The sequence below is a fragment of the Thamnophis sirtalis genome, unplaced genomic scaffold (assembly GCF_051295495.1).
Source record: "Thamnophis sirtalis isolate CommonGarterSnake01/CBP01778 unplaced genomic scaffold, rThaSir2_p1.2 scaffold_12, whole genome shotgun sequence".
Lineage (NCBI taxonomy): Eukaryota > Metazoa > Chordata > Lepidosauria > Squamata > Natricidae > Thamnophis > Thamnophis sirtalis.
The window spans coordinates 45,415,325-45,435,736 of NW_028261392.1; the positions used below are offsets into that span (position 1 = coordinate 45,415,325).

The following is a 20,412-nucleotide window of genomic DNA, read 5'->3' on the forward strand; positions in this document are numbered from 1 at the left end:
GATTGATATCGCATCCTATCCTATCCTATCCTATCCTATCCTATCCTATCCTATCCTATCCTATCCTATCCTATCCTATTCAAGAATCAAATTATTAACATATGCACCAATTTTAGAACACAGTACTGTCATAAAAAGACAACTGTGTCATCAAAAACATTAAGCAATCGAATTCTAGGTGGACTCTGGGGGTTAGAAAAATGAATCTATAGTTTCTATTCAATTTAAATTGATACCTTCTCTGAACCTCTAACTTTAGTTGCACACATGGCCACATGAAAAATGGTCAGGAAATATGTCTCCTATGAATTTTTTGAAAATTGGTTCTATCAGAATGATAGCTCACCTAATAGAAGAAAGATACAGATATTACATTTTGTCATATTCACATCCAGACCTTTACATGACATCACAACTGATGCAGAAGCAAAGTAAAATTTTATACATGGGAAGTTTACAGAATATAACAACTGTATCTCTCTGTTCTGCTGTAAGCTGAATGGTGATCACTATTCTGAAGACCTCTGTGTATTTCTTCCTGTATCTGGGTACCTTCTAATGCTAATGCACTGTAAATAGTCAATTAAGTGTGAAGGTGTATAAGTGCAGTTTGGTAGAGGGTTTAAATGCATAGAATAACAACTGATAATTCATAATAAGGATGACGCCAATAATGTGGTGCTTCCTTATGGTAAATGTAATTGAAATTAGGATGGATACGTGTATTTAAAAATCATTTTCAAACTAAACTTTATAATTCAATACAATACAATACAATACAATACAATACAATACAATACAATACAATACAATACAATACAATACAATACAATACCAGAGTTGGAAGGGACCTTGGAGGTCTTCTAGTCCAACCCCCTGCCTAGGCAGGAAACCTTATACCGTTTCAGACAAATGGCTATCCAACCTCTTCTTAAAGACTTCCAGTGTTGGGGCATTCACAACTTCTGGAGGCAAGCTGTTCCACTGATTAATTGTTCTAACTGTCAGGAAATTTCTCCTCAGTTCTAAGTTGCTTCTCTCATTGATTAGTTTCCACCCATTGCTTCTTGTTCTCCCCGCAGGTGCCTTGGAGAATAGTTTGACTCCCTCTTCTTTGTGGCAACCCCTGAGATATTGGAACACTGGTATCATGTCTCCCCTAGTCCTTCTTTTCATTAAACTAGACATACCCAGTTCCTGCAACCATTCTTCATATGTTTTAGTCTCCAGTCCCCTAATCATCTTTGTTGCTCTTCTCTGCACTCTTTCTAGAGTCTCCACATCTTTTTTACATCGTGGCGACCAAAACTGAATGCAATATTCCAAGTGTGGCCTTACCAAGGCATTATAAAGTAGAATTAACACTTCACGTGATCTTGATTCTATCCCTCTGTTTATGTAATCTAGAACTGTGTTGCCTTTTTTGGCAGCTGCTGCACACGTTCAATGAAGAGATTGAAAGAACTTGAAGATTGATGATGCATATAAAAACTTACATTAAAATATACATTAAAATATGTATGTTAGAAAAAATAAGAATAACAGTAGAACAGTATATTGGCAGAAAAATATTAATTATATGATTAAATCAATTTTTATAGTTGTAAAGTTTAAATAATGAATGTTTCATTTTCTTGCATTTGCATTTCTTTCTACATGTTTACTGCTATGATCATACATGATATTAGCTTTTTTTCCATTTTGTGTGTGTTAATAGAGGAATTGAAGGGGAAAGGTGCATTTCTATTCCTATATTGTTTTTCATATTCAATGGCCTTAAGCATTCTTAGGAAGACAGCTAATATCATGTATGATCATAGCAGCAAACATGTAGAAAGAAATGCAAATGCAAATGCAAGAAAATGAAACGTGCACTAAACTTTACAACTATAAAAATTGATTTCCGAGCTGGATCGGTTATAAAAGAAAAATTTTATAACCACAATTTTTCATCATTGCAATTGTACAAAATAGTGATAAGCATAAAATATTAATGAAATCATTTTGGAACCTGATGTGATTAAAATATACTCAAAGGACATAGATCTAATTTTATAAAACTTGGACACTAGGATTATCTTCATACTCAAAAATGTTAATGTATTTTTCATTAAAAATAAGTCAGACAAATCAAGGTGCACCATAGAATTCCATAAGCACCATAGTGCATTTTTTCTAGGCAAAGATCCATTTAGGAACAAGGATAACATTTTTTTTCTTCCTGCCAACCTTAGCAGTCAGTCTTCGGGAGTTTTATTATTGGCCACTACATATTTAATGAATCTGGGGTAATTACTTACCAGCAACAAGATATTATTTCTGACTTGTTGCAATGGTTATTTATTTGTTCAATTTGTTTGACTTGCAGCAGTGGTCAGCGTAAATAAAAGTACTTTGAATTAAAGGCGAAAGCAAATAAATAATAAATACTTCAATATGCTTTCTTTTGTTTCCCCTTTTGGGGTTAAGTATGTTTTTCCCCTCCTAATTAATCTTTTCTTAATGGAGAATCACATGACTAAATTAGCTTATAAAAAGATGTCAAGTAGAATTATCTTGTTTCCTCTGGATGTGTCTGTTCATGTTCTTGCCATGGGGGAAATATTTCATTCAATTCTCAACCATATTATTTAATAAACAAATCACACATGTCAGTCAAACACCACTGATGTATGTCATGTAGAAACAGTTCTGAAGAAGCACAGGCCAAGTAAGCACAAACAGATGTTTGTAATCCAGCCGGGGTGCTAATGGGAGCAACATGGCAAGTCTTCAGAAGCAAAAGGTATCGTACCCTGAATCAGCCAACCTGTGAGCTGCAGGAGCAACCGCATAACTTTGCAATACAAAGAACATTCCTTTTTGTTTTAAAATGTTAGTTCAATATTTTATAATATAGTGCAAGAAGAAAAAGAAAGAGAGAAAGAAAAAGTAGGAAAAGCATCAAGTATTTTGGGAATGAACAAATTTATAAACATAATAAATCTGAACAAGAAATTCAAAATGTCATTGGGATTGTTCTACTGTTCATATTCAAATCTCTTATGTTCAGATCATTCTTAAATTCAATGTTCTTTGAAATATTTTTGAGTCCAGCAAGAACTTGTCAACCTGCCAAGTCTTAACATCTAACTGTAAAAAAACTATGGGGAGAAAAGCAAGAGGAGCAAATTTTGAATTGAACACCCTGTCACCATGATACTACACAAACATACATACGTTTGTAGTGATTCTCATTTCATCATTCTGGAAAGCCACTAGATTCAGTGGGCATCTTTGCTTAAGGCACAAACTGGCACCCAAAGTGTTTGCTTTGAATGATAATTACTCAATTAAAAACACGCAAGAGTACAGGATACATAGATGAGTACTGGTTTTTGAAGAAAAAAAAATTTCAAGAGTAAATGAATAAGGGAACAACACATAAGCTACTCCAAAAAGAGAAAGAGTGCCTTGTGAAAAAAAATCATAATGAAAGGAAGTAACAAGCCAATGGGGGAGGGCGGGGGTTAGGGAGGAAGAGGAAGAGAGAATAGCCTCACACTCTTATAATAATTTACTCTAAAAATTCTACATATAATCAATTCTTTCTTGATTTCGTCCTCATTGTATAACTGATGTGGACATTCTGTTTCTAAGTAATCTCAAAAGAATGAAACACCCAGCAAAACCATCCTTTATCTTTTAAACTCAAAGAGATACAATCATCTAACTAAAACTGGACGAAGGCAAACCACACACCAACAAGAAATATGCTGCTGATCCAGCAGGCATCTTTAGACTTCACATTTCTGAATGTACCCATGATAACGTCTGAAGAAAGACAATAAATTACTCTGGCACACAGAGAAAAGAGTCAATTTGGTATAGAGGCTAAAAACCAAGAGACTGTGAGTTCTAGTCCCACCTTATCCACAAAGCCAGCTGGATGATCTTGGACTGGTCACTCTCGTCCCCAGTGAACATTCCACACATAATGCAATAGAACACAGAAAAAAATGGGTTCTTATATCACTTGGAAAACATATATGAGCAAAACTATCCTTTGCCTCCTAATTATAAGAAATAACCTGTTGGGTACAAATAGTCAGTACAATGCAAGCTAAGATTTGATTTCAAATTGTATTTATTTGTACATTCCCTTATTATTTCCTGCTTTAAGTAACTTTGGAATCCTCTTCCTCAGATAACTTATTCTCTGAGCCTACTGGCAGAGTGGGTTTTCTTAATGTCAGATCTGCCCCAATCCGATCCCCTAGGAAAGAAAAGTCTTTGACTCTGTTTGGTTAAAGCAAAGGGTTCTTTTACTAAGAGTGTTGGTTACAGTAAAGTCAAATCAGCTCTGAAATTACAAGACTCGCTGGATACAAAAATAAGGTGTAGGTTTGCCCCCATCCAATCCCTCCCCCCATGACATGTCCATTTCCAGCCAACTGGAGCTCGCCAATATGTTTTAAGAACTCTGAGATGTTGGGGATAATCCACATATTTCTCAAGATGCCTGGCCATGGGTTGCTGATACAAACAAGATCCAGCTTCTCTGGTCCTTATCAGCTGTCATTCTTTTAATGACCTTTCATCCTCCCCCTACTTTTTATTTTGATGGCAGGATGCCTATGAGGCCCCAGGCTGAGCTGACATTTTGCTTCTCATCTAAGAAGCTTCTTCAGCTCTGACTGGATGGTAGGGAATGGAAGGATTTATATTCCTTGCAGACAGCTGGTCATTTGCATTCTTTTAGAGAGAGGTGAGGCCACTTGGAGATTTGTCTGTGCCCTCAAGGTCACCTGAGTAGTGCAAATGGGTGTGGAGCCTTCTTGGGACTGCTGAAAGGACTGTGTTGTGAAGCTGTTCTTTGTGCAGGACACAACACAGTCCTTTCACACTTTTAGGACAACCATGACATGGATGACTGAGAATTTCCATAGAAATTCTGAAGGCAAGCTGTTCCACTGGTTAATTGTCCTCACTGTTAGGAAGTTTCTCCTTAATTCCAAGTTGCTTCTCTTCTTGATTAGTTTCCATCAGTGTTTCTTGTCTTGCCTTCTGATGCTTTGGAAAACAAGTTGACCCCCACTTCTATGTGGCAGCCCCTCAAATACTGGAATACTGCTATCACATCACACCTAGTCCTTTTTTTCTCTAGTCTGGCCATACCCAATTCCTGCAACCATTCTTCATATGTTTTGGTCTCCAGGACCTTAATCATCTTAGTTGCTCTTCTGTGTACTTTTTTCAAAGTCTCAACATCTTTTTTGTTAATGTGGTGACCAAAACTGGATGCAGTATTTCAGATATGGTCTTACTAAGGTTTTATAAAGCGATACTGATATTTAATGTGATTTTGATTCTGTATCTTTCTTTATACAATCAAGGACTGTATTCATTTTTTGGGGTTGCTGCAGCACACTGCTGGCTCATGTTTAAGTGATTGTCCACTAGGACTCCAAGGTCTCTCTCACGGTTACTGTTTTTGAGCCAGGTTGAACCTTTTGAACCTTTGGCTTTTCCTGCGTAGGTGGCCCATTTTTCAAGTCTGTCAAGATCTTTTTGAATCCTGAGCTTGTCTTCTGGGATGTTGGCTGTTTCTGTCAGCTTAGTGTCTTTGCAAATTTGATTAGTTCCCCTTCTATTCCATATCTAATATCATTTATAAAGATGTCAAAGAGTACTGGACCTAATATAGAACCTTCTGGTACCTCACTGCTTACTTCCCTCCATGTAGATGTAGTACGATTAAGGACTACTCATTAAGTAGAATCAGTCAGCCAGTTACAAATCCTTCTGGTGGTGATGCTGTTTATTCCACATTTTTCTATTTTACCAAGAAGCAGGTTATGGTCTACTTTCTCGAGTGTCCTGCTGAAGTATACTATGCTGAAGTATACTATGACTACAGCATTCAGTGGTCTACTAATTTAGTCACTTCGTCAAAGAATGAAATAAAATTGGTTTGGCATAATCGGTTTTTAACAAACACATGATAGCTATTAGTTATAACTTTATTTGTTTCTAGATGTTCACAGATCTGTTTTTTAAATTGTTTTTTCCAGTATCTTCCTAGGTGTTGATGTTAGGCTGATTGACATATAGTTTCCGGGGTCTGTTACCCCCCCCCTTTTTTTTCCTGTTAAAATGTTTTTATTTTCCATTTTTCATTTTCATACAGTCACATATATACTGTGCATAACTGGGGCCATACAACATTAAACAATAATCACAGCAGTTCCTCTTGTCAGCAATACCCCCAGAAATATAAATAAAATAAAACTCAAACTCAAATTGAAACCCAATATACCTCTTCCGCTCTCCATACACCTCTTTCTTCCGCCCCCCTCCAACTTACTATCTTCCCTCCATCATTCCCCTCTACCCTACTTCCCCTCCCCCTCTACCACTCCTCTCTCCCAGTCCACTCCCTCCCTTCCTTCTCACCCTCCCTCCCATCCTCTCTCCCGCCCTCTCTACCCCTCTTCCTTCTATCCCACTCCTCCTCCCCTTGGTGTATTTCTACTATATGTCAATGTATTCAGCTTGTCCTATTTTTACGGAGAAATTAAAGAGAAACAGTATACATGTGAAATCGCATTGCATTGAAATCTAACTCATAGTATATGTCCCCCCCTCCCCCTAACACCCCACCTCCCTCCCCCCCCCGACTTCCCAGAGCCTGTACACGGTATAGATTTTTAACAAACACAGTCTAAAATATATTGAGACAAAAGAAATAAAAAAGAGGTTAATAACATCTCTACATTGAACTTAGCTTCTTCCTGTCACACTAACTTTGAACAGTTTAACTCATTCCTGATCCTAAGCGTAGACCAGTGTTTTTCAACCTTTTTTGTGCAAAGGCACACTTTATTCATGAAAAAAATCACGAGGCACACCACCATTAGAAAATGTTAAATTTTTTTAACTCTGTGCCTATATTGACTATATATAAAGTAATTTTCCCACGGCACACCTTACCCTATGTCACGGCACACTAGTGTGCCGCGGCACAGTGGTTGAAAAACACTGGCGTAGACTATCTGGAATTTCTTAGTCCCGTATTTGTTTTGTATATAGTCAATCCATTTTTTCCAGTCTCGTTTATATCTCTCATTTGAATGATCTTTAAGATATGCCGATATTTTAGCCCCCTTTTTTTGAAGATGGGAACCATATCAGCTCTTTCCCAATCCTCTGGTAGTTCCCCAGTGGTCCTGGATTTTTTTTAAAGATATGTACATTGGTTCTGAAATAACATCTGCTAGCTCCTTCAGAACTCTGGGATATAATCTGTCAGATCCCGGTGATTTATATTTATCAAGGTCAGACAGGTATTCTCTTACTATATTCTTACTTAAATTTTTATTTCTAGTCTGTCTTTTATAGTTATGTTTTTGGTAGGTTGGGCTATAGTTTATTTTTGCATAAAGACTCTGCTTTCTCTCTACTGCCTGTTACTTCCTTGCCATCTACTCTCTTTAGTGGTCCGACTGTTTCCTCGACATTTTTCCTGTTGTTTATATGTTGAAAAAAACTTTTAAAAATTATATTTGACTTTTGTTGCAAGTCTTTGTTCATTCTGAGCCTCTGCTTTCCTGACTTCATCTTTGCAGGTTCAGGCTATCTGCCGATTTAATTATTTTGATAATAATTAAATACTATGACTTGCTCCTGTGAACTGTTGCCAATTGGCAAATAAATAAAAGTATCCAGTATTAGCGATTCAGGCTGTGCTCCAACTTGCATAAATCCTCAATTCAGTGCCCAATTTGATTCTTCTGTGTGGTACAATGAAGATGACATTGGATATGATGTCCTCAGTTCAGATTGTTTTACTGTGCTCCCTCATTCAGGAAGACAGTATATAAGGTAGAAAACATAGCACCTTTGTATCTGTTCATGTACTTAATTGGTATGAGACCATGGATGAGTATAAGATCTTGTTTAGACAGTTTTGCTTTGCAATCAGGATTATCACTGTTTGTGTCAATTTCAGCATCTTGCTGATGGGAGAACAGTTGAAAGCCTCTTTCATTCAACCATTTGTATATTTCAATGCTACTTTCCCATCCTTAAAAGTTGTTCAAAGTAAAATATTTCTATCTCTAGCCTAGGTAGCATCTTAAAATAAGAAAACATGTGATTAAATCTTATATTTTCCCTACAATTTGCCTCCAATGTCAATTCCAATCTATTCATGATAAGGTAGCATTCTTTGTTACCAACAAACAGCCCTTGTGCTTCCGTAGGCTGCAGTGTTTCCTGAATTGAACATCCGGTAAAAATGACATGTATAAACATACACAGAAATCCCTTACATTATGGGTGGAATTGGTCACAAATATTCCTCACTATCCTATTGAATATTCTCTGCAAACTTCATTCTGTATTACAAAGAATTTTTTAAAAAAATCACAATGGAAAAAAGTCTACTTTGGAAATCCTTGCACTGATTCCTATTACATTTAATATGCTCCATCCCTTAAGTTCTGTCTAGCTTTCCTATACATGTCATGCTGTTCTGATTAAAAAACATGGGAATTTTATAACAGATTTTAGGAAACCTGGCTCAAAAGTTCTTGTACCAATTTCTAATTATATTTGATTACTTTCTTTATACAGTTCTAACTTCCATGGAAACAGTTATCCCATCAAGCACTGCTTTAAATGAAGCACTATGCTGGGAACATACAAGCTGAGCATTTTCTTTTCCACTTTCAAGCTATTCCTTATCAGTTCTCTTTCTGATAGGGTACTGTTGTCTTAGATATAATTTATTGTGAATTTATTACTGGATCATTATGTTTCTTGAAAGTATCTTGGCAAAATTCATATTGTAAAACATAGTGTAGAAAGTGAAATCAAATTATTTCCATTACAATACCCAAGAATTTGGATTGATTTTGAGTGGACTGAACTATATCTTAAGATAGATATCTAGTCATGAAGCACATCAGGTAGTCAGAGTTGAAATATGAAGGATAACTGTTAAAGTTAAAATCAAATATCCATTGGGACGCATGAAAATTACTTTCTTCTTCCTTCAGCCTTGCCTTACTTCTAGACAACTATAAATCTGTAAATAAATGTATACTTCAGTTATGAAATTCTTTGATTATCTCTGTATTTAATAGATTTAAGAAAATGGCAAATCAGGGCACTAAATCTCTTGTGATAAAATACAGTGTCATCTTCAAAATTAGGATTGTCTTCCATAAATTGTTTCAGAAACATTGAAAAATGTCAGTTGTGTTAAGCTGATGTCATTTTTAAAATTTATTGCTGAGTAGAATGGAGAAAAGCTATAGGGTTTACATGGTAGTGGTGCTATTTATTAAATAGACATTTGTAGCTGCCCAATTCACACAAGACGACTTGGGTGGCATATAACATTAAAAATCAACAATATAAAAACCTCAGAAATCCCCAACCATTGTGACAGTGAAAAACATGATCAGAGAATCCACTTGATTAGTCAAAATCAACCTGGAGTCTCCAGGCCCACTGACAGAACCATGTCTTCAGACCATTCCAGAAAAGGATCAAGGAGAAGCCAATCTTATTTCCAAGGAGGTGTGCATGCCAATGCATTTTGGATGAACTGATCTGGGAACTGGGATACGCATCAAGGGCAGTTCCATGTGCAGTGCATTAGAACAGTCCAACTGAGAGCTGAATAGGGCATGGGTGATTGTGAGAAGGGCCCATTGCCTAGGAATGGACATAGTTGGTGCACAACATGCAGTTGTGCAAAGGCATTTCGGGTCATAATGCCATCATAATGCCATCGACATCATAATGCCATCAAACAGGAACAAATTGTCATTTCTATAATAGTCTTATCTGTATAAGATGAGATTTTCCCTAAAAATGAATATAATCACAAACACATGAATACACACACTGTGTACTGTTAGGTAATAGTTTCTTTAATCAATATTAAATGTGACAAATGACTTTTGTATATGAAAGAAAGCTGCAGAAAAAGAAATAAGTAATTCATGCTTCATTTTGTCAGTATTTTCAATCAAACAGATAAGAGAACTCCTTCCTTCAGAGCAAGCTTCAAGATTTTGCAACTTTCAAAAATATAATTGTTCTAGGCTAAACTGGTGATGTACTTCAAGGGATAAGTAAGAAGCCACTGAAATTGTTTAAACTGTCTTAATTTCTAGAGTACTTAAGATACCTAGTGGTTAAAATCTGGTTCCAAGAAAAAAATTACACATAAAAAATTGACTTCAGTACATAAATGGAAAATTGATACAATCTTTTTCATTTTATTGATTTATATCTCATCATTTTATGTCTGTAAATAATACTACACATCAAATCAGAATATATAATGCACCAAAATATATCTCTAAGTACATACATGTGCACGCACAGAAAAACTCAACAGCAGTTTGAACAGTTCAAATACTAATTTGAACAATGGCACCTAAAAATAGCAGTCATTATATAACAAATCAATATCATTAATTAAATCCCCACCTCCAAGTATTGAAAGACAAGAAAAATTGCTTTATTCTTAATGAAGAGCAGATTTAAGAAAAGATTAGACTAAACTAAGTGCTAAAATTATAAACAGTTAAGTTCTTGTCTTATTTTTCTTGGAACACTTAAAGTTGGGAGTAAAGCACATATAAGCTCTACCATATCTGAGTCAAGGCAATCCACAACCACAGCACATTATTATTCTAATAGAGCAGCACTTTCCAGGAAAGGCTAAAAGCTGTCTGTATCTGTACCAAGTTTTGGCTTGTTGAGTACCATTTAATCTGTAACTGCCATCATTTACTGTAACCACTATCCACAATGTGAAGAATGCTATTATGATTTCAATTTAAAAAAACTATCATACTTTAAACAACTTTTAAAGACACTTTAACTATTTCTTCACCATATCTAGGCTACTCTTATTCACATTGGGGGGGGGGGGAGACTGATGAAATGATTATAAGTACAGCTGCATAACTTAGATACAAGTGGCTAAGGAGTATGTAGGAGCAACCTGCTTTTACTCTACTACGATCTCAATTACAGCCCTCCACAGTTTTAATGCTTTAATGAAATGCCAAAAGAGGAAATCATAAAGGAATTCCTCCCATGGGACTTCTTCAGATGATAAAGGCTGGGCAGTAGGAATGGACAGTCTGCAAAGGGATGGAGAGATGCCTTACACCCAAAAAAATAAAGCAGAACAAACAATTGTACAATAGTATTTCCAATTGTTTCTTTTAATAACTCAAGTTTTCCCTGTTGAGTATATATTAGGTCTAGCCCAGTGGTGGGTTTCAAAAAATTGTGGAACCTCTTCTGTAGGTGTGGCCTGCTTTCCAGGTCCACTGGTGGAACCTCTTCTAACCAGTTCGGTAGATTTGACGAACCGGTTCTACCGAATAGGTGCGAACTGGTAGGAACCCACCTCTGGTCTAGCCTTACACTTCATCCAACAGTGGCACTGGAGGCAACTTCCTTGTTTTCCAGAAGCAAAGTGCTGACACTTAAAATTACACTTGATGGTCACATGCCTCTATGAAAAAAGTGGCCAAAACACGTAGTAACATCATGTTCTCCAAAAACCCTTGTACATTCGATTTAATATAAGTCCTTTCCCCATTCAAAGGAATTGTGAATTTCATATTTTAAGTCACTAATTTTTTTAGACAAAGAGTGATCAATCCTATCTGAGTTTTTTGCATCCTAACTTTAGAATAGTTTAATATATCATTGTCTTTCCACAACATTTTCCTTACACACCATTCAATAAAAGGTGAAAAGAAAAAAAAGAGATGCTAGATTCAGATTATTTGGATCAAACTCATTATATGGAATGAATTTTTATAACTATCTTATTATAATATTCTATGGCTGCCAAGTAACTCCAATAATATTTTATTCCACTCTCAAAATAAATTTAATGTGGTTATGTACATGCCTAGTAGTATCAAAATATTCAAGATGCACAAAAGTAGCTTTTAATTCCAAAGAATTTTTAAATTTCTATTTAAAATAGCATAAAATAACATTTTTTATTATTCAGAATGTAAATGTTAGAGCTGTTATCCCATAATATTGCACTTAATATTTAGGATATAGCAATAGCAATAGCAATACAATTTATATACCGCTTAATAGTACATTACAGCCCTCTCTAAGCTGTTTAGAGTCAGCATATTGCCCCCAACAATCTGAGTCCTCATTTTACCAAGGATGGAAGCCGGCAGTCAGCAGAAGTAGCCTGCAGTACTGCATTCTAACCACTGCTCCACCACACTTTTTGCAAAAGAATTAACATATTGTAGTGTAATTGCTTCCCTCTGTTTCAATAATCAAATTCCCAAAGAAAGTAAACATGTGTTTCTTAAAACATTTCTTTTATGGAAAGGAACAAAAGTAAAATTAAAATTTGTGCACGTGTTCTGGAATATTGTCTGTATGCTAAAATCTCTGACAAGGCAATCTAATTTTAAAAATGTTCAGTTTAAAACTCTGGAGAAAGCAACCCCTGAGATGGAGAGAATTCATATTTACCGTTTTTATTTCATGTGTTTAATATTACTCAGATTCTGTTTCCAAGACAATACATTCGTAAAAAAAAAGTTCTCAAAATTCAGAACCAAAGAAAGAAGCCCGTACGAAACCTGCACCTCTCCCTCGACTCTTCTCATCTTACCGTCTTCTCCCCGTTCTCCCGCCAAGCTGCATCTCTTCTACATCTGTTGAGAGGAAGTTCGCCATCTCTTTTGAGAAGAAAAGTGCATGCAACAGACGAAGCAGAAGCACACGCACCGTACAAGAAACCAGAGCGATGGACTCTGCCCATAGCTACTGCTCCGCAGCTGAATCCACTCTAAATTGTAAAAAGTGATTCCCAGGCGTTCCCAAAGCAAATTCTGATTTTCCCTTCCGCTTTGAAAAGAAATTAAAAATGTTTAGGAATGTCAGTATCTTACCCTGATCTCCATTGTTTATTATGTCCCGGATTCCGTTTTTCTGAAGAAAAATGGAAAGTTACTAGCTTGTTCAGGCAGAAAGGAGGCTTCCTGCCTGCACGCCGGCTTTGCGTGGTTCCTTTTAGGACCAGCTGAGCGTTGTATACTGTAGTCAGTTCGGTTCAGGAAATTCTGCTCTGTCCGAGTTTACAATCACTCCCACTCTAGAGGGTGTGAGCTCTTACTTGTCTCTCCAGGCAGTTTAAACACCAGCCAGGCTGATTTAAGTCTAATGGAGAAAAGAACCAGAAATTTAACTCTAAAAATGCCAAATGGTTTAACATGCGATTTGGACAAGAGCCCCTGCAAAATAATATTGCTTTAAATGTATCCCCATATCATCTTCTTTGGATAAATTTAATATTCATGTTTGATTTTCTGATTCAGTAGCCAATATTCAATCTTCACCATTGAAAATAAGCTTATAACAAATGATTAGGCAATGCTAATGTTGAAGACAGAAGGGTAAAAGAAATTACCTATACATTAAGGTGGAATTTTTTCTCCCCCTCAACTTTAGATAAGTAAGTTTTCTGGTACTGGTTCCCAGCGGAACCCATTTGATCCACAGACAGTCTCTTCACGGAGACTAAAGGTTGAATATGCAGCTGATTCACCAACTACGCTGACCCCCTGATTTCTTCTCCATAAACCCACCTTCTCTCCAATCCTGTGTTTGCAGGATTATATCCTCTCTTCCATATCTGGACAGCACCCACAGGCCAGGATGATCCCACGTGCCATACCAGAGCAGCTGGGAAACAGAAAAATATATTGAAAGGTGAGACTTGCTCCTCCAGCCCTTCATCGCTGTCTCAATTCAGCCTTTCTATTTCTGAGAAGTAGAAGAAAGGTATAGGCTTAAGGTTGGGGAACCAGTTATTGATAATTGCTAACAACTTTGGGCTAGGCTGAGCTGACAGAACACAATCAGCAACAAAAAAATTGTAAGCTCTGTGGTAAGTGAGGAACTTGAACTTGGATGTCCCTCATTCTAGTCCAGCAAAGTCTCATTCAGGTTGTACTCAATTATTGGTAACTTCATGGATATGTTTGTGTCCAATAGAGAAATGATTCATCTATGCTTTTTTTTTAGGCAGCTTCTTTTGGAGTCTCAGACCAGTTTCAGCCCTGGTATCCTGGTGGCTTCCACGCCCAAGTACTAATTAGATCTAACCCTGTTTATTTTTTTAAGATTAACTCAACCAATTACAGAACACTGGCTCCAGCTGCAATTAAAATCGGAATTAGAGATTATTAGTTTGCCTGAGGGAGACAAAGTCCTGATCTACTTTCCTTTTCTATCTTTCTCCCTTATAAACACTGATAAAAATGTTCTTTAAGTCATCCATAATTCATATAGCAGTTTTTGTACAAATTATTTTAAAACAATTATTCCATATCCGTTCAGTAAACAAATACTAACTTTAAGACTGCATATGAATAATATGTAATAAGGAAATAGTAGAGAATCTCATGGGCTTATTTTTGCAGATGTTTTCCTTGATAGTGATGGAAGTAAAATCCAGTCTGGTTCCAAGCCAAAAGAAAGATGCAGAAGCCAATGAATTTGGAGGCAAGCTGCAGGAAAGGAGGTCTCCATTTATTTAGGAATCAGAAGCCAAGTGATTCAGCATCAATTCTCGGACAGCTGACAGCTTGGCATGGACAATTTTTATACCTTTTGGACCTTTGAGATTGAGATGGCTGGTGGGGTTATTTGATTAGATTATGTGTCTTTTTGTATTCTAATCATCCCTATTTGGTTTCCTGGGTGGTGGTCAGGGTCAAGGTTAGCCTTGGGGAAAGGTGGGGAATGGAAATTCTATGTGGCTTTGTGTTTTCTGACTTAATCTTGCCAATTCAGCCTGTCTCTATCTTCTGCAGAGCCTAAGACTGGATTATGTATTTCTATCTGGGACTCCTCACCCTTTGGGGTTTTCTCAATTCAACAACTCTGCCCAACAGTACCAGTATGGTATGTGCAAGGGTTTTAGCTTAGACCTTAGTGCTTTTAAAGTTCCATAATCAAAGGCACCATTTTCTGGCCAAATTAACCCTAAAGCTTTGTCACTGAGCAGGGTCCACTACCTGCAAAGTTTGCATGCACATCTTAATTTCATGCCTGGCTGGACAGGCAAAACCTTCTGCCCCAAGACTCCCTCCATTCATTTCCCTAGGGGAGTTCTTGGTGAGATCTTTGAACTTGAGTTCCTGATTTTTTTGGCCATATCCTCTGTCTGCAATGAGATTCCAAATACCCTCCATCTGCAATGAGACTCCAAGGCTCTTTTCTTGGGTCCCCCATGATCCCAGTTTTACTCCACACAACCGCAAGGTGAAGGTACCTTCGAACCTTCAGTCTGCCACCTCAGGATTTTCAGCAAATGGCCTGGGAGCAATCTGTCCATTGACATTTCTCAGAGTATCGGCCCCTCCTTATGGAATGGGACTCTGCTCCGTGATTTCCCAGCTGGTTGCTCATGTGCAACTCTCTCACTCTCTTTTCACTGTCCCTCCCTTTTCCCTAGCAGAAGGTCCTGTGCTCTGACCAAATCTTCCTGCTTTGCAAAGTCTGTTGGTTATGGTGCTTTGGGACTAACAAACAGGCTTAGAGCAGTTAGGAAAGGCTCAAAGGGAGCAGGATCCAGCGGCAATCGGGAGAAAGGTCCTTTCGCTCACATACAGGCATACATACTTCCCTTGCTCTCCTGGGCTTTAAATCTAGTAAAATTTTGATGGTACTCACTGTCACGATGTTCTTTTGTTTTGCCAGCTATGCTTAAACTCTGAGACATATGGTAGACTGACTCTTATCTGTAAACGCACTACGCATGTTTTCTTCTTCACTTTCTGTTTTTTTTTTTTTTTTGGCTTGCTGAGGAGGTAGGCTAGGAACTCTGCCAAAATGTAATCATTAGCTAGTAAGTTTGTTATTTATTTTACAATAAAATGTGTTTTCTTAGAATATATCTCGGGTTTATTTTTCTTAATTGTAAAGTATACTTCAAGGTAAAAACCACGGTTCATCCCCCATTAAGCACAGGGCTGAATTTCCACCCCTCACACTCACCTCCGTTGAGCACAAGACTCAGAACTCCCTTTACTATCCTCGCTCCAAATGGACAAGGTCTGAGAAACCCATCCACAGACACAAGGGATCTGCTGCGGGCAAGGTGGAGGCTTACCTATTTTTTTTTATTTTTTTTTATTTATTTTATTGACATTTGTAGGCCGCCCTTTTCCCTGAGGGGACTCAGGGCGGCTCACATAAAATCAGGGGGGGGGGAAGTACAAACAATAACATAGACACATATAATAAAAGCAATAAGCAACATACATTCATCATTCGGGAGGGGCTACTATCATTGTCCCCAGGCCTGACGGGCTAGCCAGTTCTTGAGGGCTGTGCGGAAGGCCTGGACGGTGGTGAGGGTACGAATCTCCACGGGGAGTTCGTTCCAAAGGGTCGGGGCTACTACTGAGAAGGCCCTCCTCCTTGTAGTTGCCAGCCGACACTGGCTGGCCGATGGAATACGGAGGAGGCCCAATCTGTGTGATCTAATTGGTCGCAGGGAGGTGATTGGCAGGAGGCGGTCTCTCAAGTATCCAGATCCACTACCATGCAGGGCTTTATGGGTGACTAATAGCACCTTGAAGCGCATCCGGAGATCGACAGGTAGCCAGCGCAGCTCGCGGAGGATAGGTGTTATGTGGGTGAACCGCGGTGCACCCACAATCACTCGCGCGGCCGCGTTCTGTACCAGCTGAAGTCGCCGGATGCTCTTCAAGGGCAGCCCCATGTAGAGCACATTGCAGTATTCCAGCCTAGAGGTCACAAGGGCCCGAGTGACTGTTGTGAGTGCCTCCCGATTCAGGTAGGGTCGCAACTGGCGCACCAGGCGAACCTGGGCGAATGCCCCCCTAGCCACAGCCGTCAGGTGGTGGTCAAACGATAGCTGTGGATCTAGGAGGACTCCCAAGTTGCGAACCCTCTCTGAGGGGTATAGAATTTGACCCCCCAGCCTGAGAGATGGGATATTGGTGGAATCTTTGGGAGGGAAACACAACAGCCACTCGGTCTTTTCTGGGTTGAGCACAAGCTTGTTAACCCTCATCCAGTCCATAACAGCCTCAAGGCCTCGGTTCATCACGTCTGCCGCTTCATTGAGTTGGCACGGGGCGGACAGATACAACTGGGTATCGTCCGCATATTGATGGTATCTGATCCCGTGCCTGCGGATGATCTCTCCCAGCGGTTTCATGTAGATGTTGAATAGTAGGGGGGATAAGACCGAGCCCTGAGGCACCCCATATGTTAGGGGCCTAGGGGACGATCTCTGCCCCCCCACTAACACCGACTGCGACCTGTCCGAGAGGTAGGAAGAGAACCACCGCAACACGGTGCCTCCCACTCCCACCTCCCGCAGTCGTCGCAGAAGGATACCATGGTCGATGGTATCGAAAGCCGCTGAGAGGTCAAGGAGGACCAGGATGGAGGAAAATCCTCCATCTCTGGCTCTCCAGAGATCATCGGTCAATGCGACCAAAGCGGTTTCTGTGCTGTAACCGGGTCTGAAGCCTGACTGGAAGGGGTCGAGATAGTTTGCTTCCTCCAAGGACCGCTGGAGCTGAAAGGCCACCACCTTCTCAACAACCTTCCCAAGGAAGGGAAGGTTGGAGACTGGGCGATAGTTATTAAGAGCAGCTGGATCCAAAGATGGCTTCTTTAGGAGGGGTCTCACCACCGCCGCTTTCAGTGCGGCGGGGAAGTTCCCCTCCCGAAGAGAGGCGGTCACGACCGCCTGGATCCAGCCTCGTGTCACCTCACTGCTGTTAGTAACCAGCCATGAGGGACACGGGTCCAGTACGCAGGTGGAGGCACTTACAGCCCTCATGGCCTTGTCCACATCCCCGGGGGTAACATCCTGAAACTCAACCCAGAGATGTTCCATCTGATCCTCTTGTGCCTCGGCTGGAACTGCAGGGATGGAGCCCAAGTCCGACCGAAACCGAGCAATTTTGTCCGCTAAGAATTGGGCATAATCCTCAGCTCTGCCCTGCAAGGGTTCCCCCGCTTCCCTTTTATTTAATAGGGAGCGGGTTATCTTAAACAGGGCGGCTGGGCGGGACTCAGCGGACGCAACCAAGGTGGCTATATGGGATCTTTTCGCTGCCCTGAGTGCCCTGGTGTATTCCTTGGTGCAGGTGGTTACCATTGCTCGGTTCGATTCGGACTTATTGGACCTCCATCGGTGCTCTAGGCATCTCCTCCGGCGCTTCATCTCCCGGAGTTCCTCGGTGAACCAAGGGGGTCTCCGGGATCTGCCGCCTCGGAGGGGCCGTAGTGGCGCAATCCGGTCGAGGGCCTCTGATGCTGCCGAATGCCAAGCAGCAACCAAAGTCTCTACCGGACTGTGGGCGAAAGTATCAGGAATGACCCCAAGCTCCGTCTGGAACCTTAGCGGTTCCATGAGTCGCCTGGGGCGGAACCACCTGGTCGGTTCCTCCTCCCTACAGTGGGGGTTTGGTCTCTGGAAGTCGAGCCTCAGTAGGCAGTGGTCTGACCACGACAGGGGTATGATGTCATTACCCCTCAGACCAAGATCACAAATCCACTGCTCCGAGAGGAATACGAGGTCGAGCATGTGACCCGCCGAATGGGTTGGGCCCCGAATTACTTGGGTCAAGCCCATGGCTGTCATGGAAGCCATGAACTCCTGCGCCCCATCAGAGTTTTCACCGAGCGAAGGCAAATTAAAGTCCCCCAGGACCATCAACCTAGGGAACTCAATTGCCAGCTCGGCTACTGACTCGAGGAGCGAGGGGAGGGCTGCTGCAACGCTGTTGGGAGGCAGGTACGTTAACAGCAAACCCACTTGACCCTTGAGGTCCAACTTTATCAGCAGAGACTCACACCCGACAAGCTCCGGAGCAGGGACCCTACGAGGAACTAACGACTCCCGGATAACAACGGCCACACCCCCACCCCTTCCCTGGGCTCTCGGCTGGTGCAGCACCTGAAATCCTTCTGGGCACAGTTCTACAAGGGGGACTCCTCCCTCTGGGCCCAGCCAGGTTTCAGTAATACATGCCAGGTCTGCCCTCTCGTCTAAAATTAAGTCCCGGACAAGAGGAGCTTTATGTACCACAGACCTGGCATTTAGCGACAGCAGCCTGAGTCCAGGGTCCTGATTACTTGCACCATCTGGTCTCAGAGTGGGACTCATAGGGCCGGAAGGAGGGATCTCTGTGATGTAGCGAACCCTCCTTCCCCGGTAATGGCCTGCCCTAAAGTCCCCGCCATATCTGCCCCTCCCTGTTACGATTGTAATACCCCGACCCTCTCCCGTGTCTCGGGTCCCCTCAGCCACCCCCATGGCCCCCGCTTCTCCCGGCAGGTCTTCCTAGAGGATAGATGGCCAGTTCCATTGGTCAGGTTAGCTTGGAGTCCCATCTGGCATGTCGAATTATTGGAAGTAAAATGCAGTCCGATTTCAAGGTTGGAAAAAGATGCAGGAGCCAGTGAATTTGGAGGCAAGTTGCAGGAAAGGAGGTGTCCATTTATTTAGGAATCAGAAGTCAAGTTACTCAGCATTGGTTCTGGGACAGCTGATAGCCTCGCATGGGGAGTAGAGGGATTTTTATATCCTTTTGGATGTTTGAGATGGAGATGCCTGGTGGAATTATTTGATTAGATTAATAGGGTTCAGGGTTCTAAAGGAAGTGGCAGACGATATCTCAGAACCACTGAACTATATCTTTCAGAGATCCTGGAGCACTGGGGAACTGCCAGAGGATTGGAAAAGAGCTGATGTGATTCCCATCTTCAAAAAAGGGGAAAAAATAGATCCAGGAAACTACAGACCTATCAGCCTGACCTCAATACCAGGAAAGATTCTGGAAAAGATAATCAAGCAATGAATTAGTGAGCAACTAGAAGTAAACAAAGTAATAGCCAAAAGCCTACATTGGTTTGTCAAAAACAGATCATGCCAGACTAATCTTATTGCATTCTTTGACAAAGTGACAAAATTATTGGACCAGAGGAATGCCATCAATATAATTTACTTAAACTTCAGTAAGGCATTTGATAAAGTAGACCATAACTTACTACTAGATAAAATAGAAAAATATGGGTTAGACAGCATCACCACCAGATGGATTCGTAACTGGCTGACCAACTGCACTCAATGTGTAGTCCTCAATGGAACTGCATCTACATGGAGGGAAGTATGCAGTGGAGTACCCAAGGCTCTGTTTTAGGCACAGTACTCTTCAACATCTTCATCAATGATTTGGATGAGGGAATAAATGGAGAACTCATCAAATTTGCAGATGACACCAAGCTGGCAGGAATAGCCAACACTCAGAAGATAGGCTTAAGATACAGAAGGATCTTGACAAACTTGAATATTGA

At 40.3% G+C, this 20,412-nt stretch overlaps 1 protein-coding gene across 1 annotated transcript in view; it reads right to left on the reverse strand.

Moving 5' to 3' along the window:
• MID1 (midline 1) overlaps positions 1 to 13,094 on the reverse strand; it is a 256,961-nt gene extending 243,867 nt beyond the window's left edge. Inside the window, exon 1 of the mRNA XM_087726591.1 lies at positions 12,954 to 13,094. The gene's annotated coding sequence lies outside the window, so the exon portion shown is untranslated. The remainder of the gene's footprint in view (positions 1 to 12,953) is intronic.
• Positions 13,095 to 20,412: the final 7,318 nt, after the last annotated feature.